Source organism: Arachis ipaensis, chromosome B07 (genome assembly GCF_000816755.2).
Source record: "Arachis ipaensis cultivar K30076 chromosome B07, Araip1.1, whole genome shotgun sequence".
Lineage (NCBI taxonomy): Eukaryota > Viridiplantae > Streptophyta > Magnoliopsida > Fabales > Fabaceae > Arachis > Arachis ipaensis.
Genome location: NC_029791.2, coordinates 112,135,853 through 112,145,911, shown reverse-complemented (window position 1 = coordinate 112,145,911; position 10,059 = coordinate 112,135,853). Strand labels below are relative to the sequence as shown.

The window sequence follows — 10,059 nt, the reverse complement described above, 5'->3', positions numbered from 1 at the left end:
AATTCACACACTTATTTTCTTCATGTCACAAACTTATTCACTCACTCATTTCATTGAATATCACCTCATTCCAACAATCTATGCCTCCTTGTTTTTGCATTCACTCATCTTACTATCATATCTTCTATCTTTCATGAGTCATCCACCATAAGCAATAAGGGAAGCGAGAAAAAGCACACGCAGCAGCCGGTTGATCCACCAGCTGAAGGTGGCAACTCGTGAAGTCGCCGTACCCCCTTGGTCACCTTTGAATGCACAGAGGACCGTGCAACCCTTTAAGTGTAGGGAGGTCATCACTGATCGGCAATCTTGGGTGACAATTTCTCATTCCAAACACTTTCACATTTTCTTTTTCTTAGTTGGTATATATTTTACAGCTTTAATTGCATTTTTCTTAGTTTATTGCATTTCTTTGCATATGTATAATAAGCTTAGTTAATTTAATAAAATTTTCTAAGAAAAACATTCTTGATAGGGCATTGACATCCTAATTGATTTGAGTTGGTATTTGTTTGATTGAAACTTACCTGAAATATATTGTGGAACATGTTTTTTGAGCTAAGAACACATAAGCATCACAACTAGAAAATGGATTAATACAGGCAGATTTACAGACAGATTTAGTCTTTATTACAGACGAATTTTTGGTTACCGACAAAATTACCGACAGATTTTGTCTCTCTGTAAAAGCCTCGTCGGAAATTATTTATCGACGAATTTATTCCATCGAAAAATTACCGACGGATTTTTACCAGTTACCAATGGATTTTTCCTCTGTAAATTCTCCATCCATTTCCCTGAAATGTCAAACTTTACGATGGATTTTTCGTCGGTAATTACAAACAGATTTTACGATGGATTTTCCGTCGATAATTACAGAAGAATTTTTTGACGGATTTTCTGTCTGTAATTACAGACAGATTTTTTGACAGATTTTCCGTCTGTAATTTGAACCTTGGAAAATCATCCCACACTCTGAATATAAACAGAAAATCATATGTAAATTCGTCAGTAAGGTAAAATAGAATTTTTTTTTTAGATTTTTCTATTGCAAAATAAACTTGTTTTCATACAAAATAAATGTAAATTTAATACAAATTTTTATCTAATTTATATTCAAATATTTATAATATTTCAAAAAAGAAATAAATTCATTGTATTATCAAAATAAAAGAAAAGTACTATAAACAAGAAAGTCATAAACAAATTAAAACATTAATGTTTGCATTGTAATTTTGTAACCAAATCAAGAAATATAAAAAGAGATATGTAGGAATCAAGTTTGCTGGATCTAGACCGAAATTTACATATTGTAATTCTTCAATTCAACATCATCCTTAATACTACTTCTTTGCTTCATGGAGGCAAGTTTGTTGGATTTAGACCGGAATTTATTGAATCTTTTTATTTCTAGTTGAAATGCTGAAATATCTATCTCAAACTCCCAATAGCATTAGTCCTATGGAAGCTCTTTCCATTTCACATGATATTCCTTCTCATCATCAACACCCCTGTACCAATCATATAAAAAACACAGTACCCAAAAAATAAGCATTAATATCGGAATATATATAAAAAACCATTTCTGCTTCTTGCTAGTAATACTGCAAAATATAATGTAATTTAATTAATATAATGATAATTATGGCTATCATGGAATATATATAAAATAATATGTTCTATACATATACCTGAGCATTAATCTCGGAAGTAGATCCAGCACCAGATGAATATGAACATGCTTTCTTATACTTGTCAATAGTTGCATTGACACTGCAATTATAATAGTATTATTTGATTAATTGATATACATTATTGAATATCAGCATTCTAAAATCTAATAAACAATTATCAACCAATCAGAAGGACATGACTAGTACATTATCTGAATCCTACTAATCAAATCAAATATATGAGTATTAATTACTCAAATCATATAAAAAATTCTACAACTAGGTTTGTATTTACTATTTATCAATATCATTGAGTGGGCTAACCTGAAAATTTGAAGAAAAGAAAAGGAGTATTGTGAGCAAGCATAGGCTAATAAACCATAATAACCCATAAAAGGAGTAATGTAACTTGTTCTGTAGTTTTTTATTAATAATTTCAATTTTCTGCATAATTAATTACAAACTTAATATGTAGATAAGTCTTACTGATGGCAGAATGAAACTTGAGCTAATTTTAGTTGTCAAATTTCAAGTGTAATTGTTAAGAATAGACTATGTTGGTGATTGGATATTTCTAGAGCTGTTAAAACTTTAAAAAGAGATTAAGAAATAAAAAATACCCTACAAATCCAATAACAAAAAGTTGAGCAATACTGAAGTGAAAAATGTTACCTACGATGGCAATGAGACAGACAAAATGAGATGCAATCGAACCCAACATTGAAAACTAAGTGAACAGCTTCTTTCTGCAAGAACCATACACAAGAATCAAATTTTTGCACTCAATGGCAATGTTAAATGAAACTGGCCAGTTTAGAATTAAACAGCGACTATATATATCCTAAAATTTGGGCAGTTAACAAAATTATAGTATTTCCTTCTCAAATGGAAATGCATGAAGATGTATATTAGCACTCTGCTAATTGAAACAAAAACATCTTTCATCTTTGTAGTAGCTCTTAGTGAAAAGATACGTTAGATATCTAATTATCGAGTAAATACTCAATAGTCCCTAACATAGTTGACTACTATTTCTTATCAATTACTATTTATATATAAGGGTCATGGGATGAATTAAAGTAATAATATGTCACAACTAGAAAATTATTTATGCTATGATGATTAAGGTCAAACAATAGTATTATACATTAATATTGTTAGTTTTCAAAGAAATGCATAACTTAATTAGTCCTGCTTAGATTGTGAAAACTGAAAAGTATAAGCAGAAAAACATTTATTGAATCATCGGAACTATTTAAGGGTTATTTTGAGATTGATGATCATCGTGAAAATTGCTTTGCAAGCTAGGATCTTGAAATTAAAACACCTCAATTCATAAAATATATTTGACTTGGTAATATCTACTTTGTATATATTTATCCTATGCAGGTAGAACTTAAAATTCAATCTGGATCACACATCTTGGATGTGAAACTTGTTCATGTGTCAAAGATGCTATCCGTGCCTAGGAAAGATTGTGCACCCCTTGCTTTTTGCATATCTTTCAAGGTATTGATGGGTTGGATATTGATGACAAGTCATTTTAGGCTAGTTTTACAAGTATTTTTCATTTATTTTTACTTGGTTTTCATGCATTTCTTAGGCAATAAGTAAGTGTTTGGATGAGAAATTCATGCTTGTCTTGATTCAATCAAACATTGTTAATTTTGTGCATTTTCATGAGATTTATGCAAAGAATTGTTTGATGCTATGAATGATGCATTATCTTGTGATTATGGAAATACTTTGATGTATTGTGTTTGGTTGATGATAGGTAAGAAGAAGAAAAGGAAGGGCAGAGAAGAAGAAGAGCAAGCAACGTTGGTGGCCAAAGTTGGCTCACTAATGTTGCCACAAACGTTGCTCCTGACAGCTTGACTGTGTCTTCTTCATACAAGAATAACATGAGCTACAAAGCTCCAAATGAGGTGATTCCAAAAGCATTGGAAAGTAGGAATCTAGAGATTTCCAAGCATATATGGCACTACATGGTGAACACTAAATTTGAGGGAGAAAACATGCCCCAAAAGTGCAAAGATGAACATAGTATCAACTTGTAGTAAGGCCAGCTGACCTCTTCACCTTCCATGGAGTATAACTCGAGACGTAGAGCTCCAAATGATGCGATTTCAACAGCAATAGAAATTAGACATTCAGGGCTTTCAAATAATATATAATAGTATGGGGTGAACAATAAGTTTGAGCTTCAGAATATGGCATTGTTACCAACATTGGTGTAAACATTGGTGTGCCAACGTTGCCTCAAACGTTGCACACCAACACCAGCAACCCTGTCCCCTTCAAAGGAGCATAACTTGAGTTGCAGATGTCCAATTGAGGTTATTTTAGTTGGGTTAGAAAGCTGAGAGCTTTCCAACCATATATAATAGTCTATAATAGGCATGAAATTGGCAACGTTGACAAGAGGAGAAAGTAACGTTCCAAGGCGTGATGTGCAACATTATGCAAAAAAAAAGGGTGTCAACGTTGGAGGTAACATTGGTGAACCAACGTTACCCCCAACGTCTGCGATAAAATCTCTAAAATTTAAGTTGGAAATTTTGGGCGGCGCGTACGCGTGGAAGTGTAACTCACACATACGCATGAGCTACGCACACGCGTGAAATAGCAAAATTGACTATTCACGCGTACGCGTGGAATGTTGGAGTCAATGTTGGCAATCCAACGTTGGGTCCAACGTTCTCGATGAGAAGCCCAAAAATTGGAGTTGGAAAACTTGCATCGACGCGTACGCGTGGGCGACGGGTACGCGTGGATGCAGATTTTGGCTAGACTCGCAAACGCGTGAGCGACGCACACGCGCAAAACGCTATTTTGACACGTACGCGTGGGCGACATGCACGCGTGGATGAAAAAACGTTGGTGTACCAACGTTGAGTCAGAAGTTGGTGGCAACGCTCACTCTTTTCAAAAGCAACATTTGGCTCAACGTTTTTGCACAAACGTTGCTCACCAACGTTAAGGCCAACTTCAATACAAATTGGCACCCATGCAAGTATGAACATTAGCTAGGCAACATCCTTGTCAACGTTACTAACAGCCACTCCAAGCTTGCTTCAACCAAGTCCAAGGCCCACATCCAAGTACTTGAAGACCCATTTTGGGATGAGAAGAGGAGTATAAATAGAATAATTTTTGAAGATGAAAGGGAGGCTCTGGACTGGAGGATTAGAGACTCCAGAACTCTCTTGGAGGATTAGAGACTACAGAGAGTGGAGTATAGAATATTTAGTTTCTTTTTTGTAGTTTTACTTTTTAATTTGTATTGAGCCTTATCCACTTTATTAAAATTTTAACTTCCTGCACTTCTTCTCTTCTGCAATTTTACACTTGAGTTTACTTTGAGCTGAGTTTATTTTCATGCAATTTAAATTTTTTGCACTTTTCTGAATTCTTCTGTTTTCTGTTTTACTGGAGCAATGATGAACTAAAACCCCAAATTCATTAGGGGGAGGAGTTCTATTGTAATCATAATGAATCAATGAAATTCTTCTTCTTCTCAATTCATTTGTGTAGCTATAGGATATCCTTTGTTTTGATTGTGAATTATTCACTCCGGAAGGGGGTTTGATTCAGCTGAATGCTTGTGTGAGCCTCAGAAGGGAAATCACTTGAATTAGAATTGGAGCTCTATCCTTCACAACTCTCTTGATCAACACCATTCGGGAGGAATTGAGATCTTGAGAATTAGTGTGGCTTATGGATGAGAGACATGCACTTAACCTCTTCTCATGACAATTAGATCAAGGAATTGGCAAGATTGATTGTGATTAAAGAGATTGGATTGCCAAGGAATTCGGATCCAATCAATTTCAATCTGCCATAGATCTACTCATATGATTGAGAAAGGAGTTGAGACCCATTTGATTCATTGTGGATTATGATATCTCCAATCCCTAATGAATTTTTTTTTTCTGTTAATTGTCCTTGAGTACATTTCAATTTCTTGATTTACTGTTCTCTTTAATTTTCCTGCACCCAAAGTCCTTTACATTTGATGCAATTTAAATTCTGTTGTCATTTACATTCAGCTCTTTTACTTTCTTGCTCTTTACGTTTCAGTTATTTAGATTTCTTGCTATTTAAGTTTCTGTCAATTTACATTATTTGCAATTTATATTCTGTCAAGTCAATTTCATCACAAATTCATCAATTTTTCGCTTAACTTTACTAATCACCTCACTAAAGTTGCTTGATCCATCAATCCTCGTGGGATCGACCTCACTCTTGTGAATTTTACTACGTGATGCGACCTGGTATACTTGCCGGTTAGTTTGTGCGAATTTAATGTTTCGCTCATCAAGTTTTTGGCGCCGTTGCCGGGGATTGATTAAGATTGACAATGATTACGTGGGTGATACGTCTAGATTAAGCATTTTTTTGTTTTTGTCATTTAAGTTCTTTTAATTTTCTATTTTCTTTTGATTCTAAGGTGTTTGTGTTGTTGTCTCACTAAGAAATTCTTCTCTGTGATATGAGGAATTTCAATTTTCTTTAGTGATTGTGTTTTACAAAATTGAAATAGAGTTTCCCTCATCTTTTGATCAAACAAATTTCATGGGATATTGCTCACTATCACAATATATGATTCAAGTCATTATCCTAATGGTGGCTAGGAATATCACCAAGAAATAACAGATTATGAGCAATCCACCCAGTGGAGATATGCTCCAGAGTCACAAAATGATCAAGACAATTTCATGGGATATTGCCCAATATCCCAAAATGATTCATGTCATTATGCTAATGGTGGATGGGAGTATCAACAAGGAATGATGGAGTATGAACACCTCCCAGAGACACAAAATGACCCATATTTTGATGAATCTAACAACTATTCATGTTGTAGCTGGGAAGGTCGAAACCAAAGAGATTTTAATGCTCTATATTCTATTCATCAAGAAACATCATCACTGGATTGTGCTTTCAATGCATTCATGCAAGATTACTCCCCAGTGCCACAAAATGATCTATATGGTGATGAATTCAATAATTACTCAAGTTATGGGAGGAAGGATCAAAATCAAAGAGCATTCAATAGTTCATATTCGACTTATCAAGAGCCATCATCACTTGAGGGTACCTTCAATTCATTTATGCAAAATTGTCCAACCTCACCTCCCAGTTTTTCGTTTGAAAATTCTTCATCACTTGACTATGTCTCAACACAAAGTTTCCTCCAAGATCCATACAACTCATTTCACCAACCACAAAATTCATTACACTACACAGAAGACTCATTTCAACATCCACAAAATTCATTTCACAACTCATAAAACTCATTCTATACCCCTCAAAACAACTTCACCACAACACATCCATGTCCACAAATTTACTCTCAACCTTCATCTCTTGAGCTAGCAGTTGAAGATCACCCTCAAAAGTCCAGAGAACCATTGGAAAGACAAAAACAATCCTGGAAAGAACAAGAAATTCTCTTCAAGAAGATGGATGGGCACTTAGTACAAATAAGGAGACACTTACGATTGCCAAACATTAAGGATGAAGACCAATTTGTGAGTGAGGAAGTAGAAGAAGAAGCCCCTGTATCAAGTGAAATTTTAATGAAGAATAAGGTGGTGGAGGTATATGAGCCTAGGATTCCCTATCCACAGAGGCTACTTGAGGTGACAGAGGAATATGAAGACTCACTCCCACGGGACTTAATGGAAGATCATGTAGAAGAAAGGGAGGAAGTAAATCAAGGAAGTCCACACTCAATTGATGCAGAGAGCTACATAGAGGAAGGGTTCATTGAACCACCAATTCAAGAGACTTTTAATGAAGAGGACACTCCAACAAACACACAACATCCAAGTCTTGATATCCAAGAAGTGAAGGCAACCAACAAGAGCATCAAAAAGAGGATTGTGACCAAGCTACAATTGAACATATCAAGGAAGAAGAAGAGGTCACCCACAAGTAATCCAACCCTTGATCCAGCAAGCAAGTTCAATCAAGCAATTAACAAAAGGAAGCTTGCTGGGAAGAGGCCAAGATAGGGGACACTAACTAGCTCTTCTTTCTCTCTGAGGTCATTCCTCTTAACATACTGGAAGAAGAGGAAGAAAGGCATGAACAGCATGTCAAGCTAATGACATTAAAAGAGTGCGTGTTGGGAGGCAACCCAACCAGAGGTAGTTTTTCTTTCTTAGATATTTCAATAAAAGAGTTAAGTAGATTTCTCTATATTGCAAGGAGCTAAATTTGGTATTGCACACCAAACTAATTCAAGGGTGAATATCGGATGCTAAGTTTGGTGTTCCACCAAAGATTTCACTAAAAACACATTGCACCCTCAGCATGACTAGTTATCAGCTCCAAACAATCAGAAAAACTACTTAACAAGTGTTCAATTTCTAGTTCCTAGTTTGTTTTCTAGTTCATAGTTTGTTTTTTTTAGTTTATAAGTTGTTTTCTTAATAAAAGTACTTGATTTTCATGCATGTATTCACTCTGCTGCATATCGAAGTAGGCAAGGAATTAAGTTTGGTGTTCCCACACCAACTTAAGATTAGAAAATCACAAGCATACATGCATGCTAACCATTTCTCAAGTGCTTGGGGAACAAGCAACTTTCAATATCTCTTGCAGGAAGATACTTAATCTCTTGGAAGGAATAGACACCATCATCTAAAGAGATAAAAAAAGACACAAAAGCCAAAGATGGTCATGACAAAGAGGAAACAAGTGAACTCCAAGAGGTTGTACTATGACTTAACTGTCTTTAGTTTAAATATGCTGATTGAAAGTGCAAGTGCCCCCTGATGATTAGTGTCCTGTTAGTCATGAGTCAATTGCTGGTTGTTTGTTTTTATGGCTTGCTAGTTTAAGTGCTTTTATCATCTCATGTTGCTTGAATTATATGCTTTGTTCCTCATGCTTGAATAAAAGAAAAAGTGTTGTGAAACAAAGAAAGAGTAAATGTCTATTTTGATAAAAGATAAAATAAGGTTATGTGGTGGTATGTGCTTATTCATTAGTTGATTTATGAATAAGGTTAGAGGTTGGCATTACTTTGAGATATGAACTTAAGTTACATTTCATGAGACTTGATAAATGAAAAAGGTCCATAATAAAAAAAATTGCAAGAGAAAGAAACAAAAAGAAATAAACAAGGCTAGGCACCAATGGCTTGAGATTTGGATATATGCCTGTGATGCTCTTGTACAAAGATAAGCTTGGATAACTAGGTTCTAAGTGGTGCATCATCACCTGGCAACTTGGGTTAACTAACCCGGGATTGCCAACCGAAAGTCCACTATCAAGAGCTAGTTTGAGACAAAGCATTTAGTGACCCAAAGAGGTGCTAGGCACCAATGTTCAAAGAATAAAACAAGCTAAATGCCTGTGATGTGTGTGTGCTAAGGAGAGGCTTGAGCAAGTAAGCCCTTAGGGGTGTCTCAATACCTAGCATCTTGAACCAACTAGGGCGGGAATGCTGGCTGAAAGCTTACTTTAAAGAGTTGCCTTAACACATAGCATTTAGCCTCAGCAAGCAATGAGTCTTAATCAAAAGAAAGAAGGCAAGAAAAGCTCAAACTAAGGACCAAACAATAACAAGTCTCATTTTTTTCTTGTAATCAAAGTAAGGATCCAAAGGAGTGTCACTACCTTCAGCCACAAATAAAAATCACTAAGATACCATGCATGAAAATCCCATTAATCAGAATTGAATGTCTTCCAATAAAGGCTTATACCTCTCTCTGTTTTCATTCATTCTCCTTATGTTTTACTGCTTGCTTGGGGACAAGTAAGATTTAAGTTTGGTGTTGTGATGACAAGTCATCTTAGGCTAGTTTCACAAGCCTTTTTCATTTATCTTTACTTGGTTTTCATGCATTTCTTAGGCAATAAGCAAGCGTTTGGATGAGAAATTCATGCTTGTCTGGATTCAATCAAACATTGTTAATTTTGTGCATCTTCAAGAGATTTATGGAAAGAATTGTTTGATGCTATGAATGATGCATTATCTTGTGATTATGGAAATAATTTGATGCATTGCATTTAGTTGATGATAGGTAAGAAGAAGCAAAGGAAGGGCATAGAAGAATAAGAGCAAGCAACGTTGGTGGCCAAAGTTGGCTCACCAACATTGCCACAAACGTTGCTCCTGACAGCTTGACTGTGTCTTCTTCAAACAAGAATAACTTGAGCTACAAAGCTCCAAATGAGGTGATTTCAAAAGCATTGGAAAGTAGGAATCTAGATCTTTCCAAAAATATATGGCACTACATGGTGGACACTAAATTTGAGGGAGAAAACATGCTTCGAAAGTGCAAAGATGAACATAGTATCAACCTGCAGTAGGCCAGCTTACCTCTTCATCTTCCATGGAGTATAACTCGAGTTATAAAGATCCAAA

At 35.3% G+C, this 10,059-nt stretch overlaps 1 long non-coding RNA gene across 1 annotated transcript; it reads right to left on the bottom strand.

Moving 5' to 3' along the window:
* On the bottom strand, positions 1,183–2,052 carry LOC110264718. Its single transcript, XR_002350889.1, has 2 exons — positions 1,692–2,052; positions 1,183–1,511 (listed from the first exon to the last, which is right to left on the bottom strand). It is a non-coding gene; the product is annotated as an uncharacterized LOC110264718 (long non-coding RNA).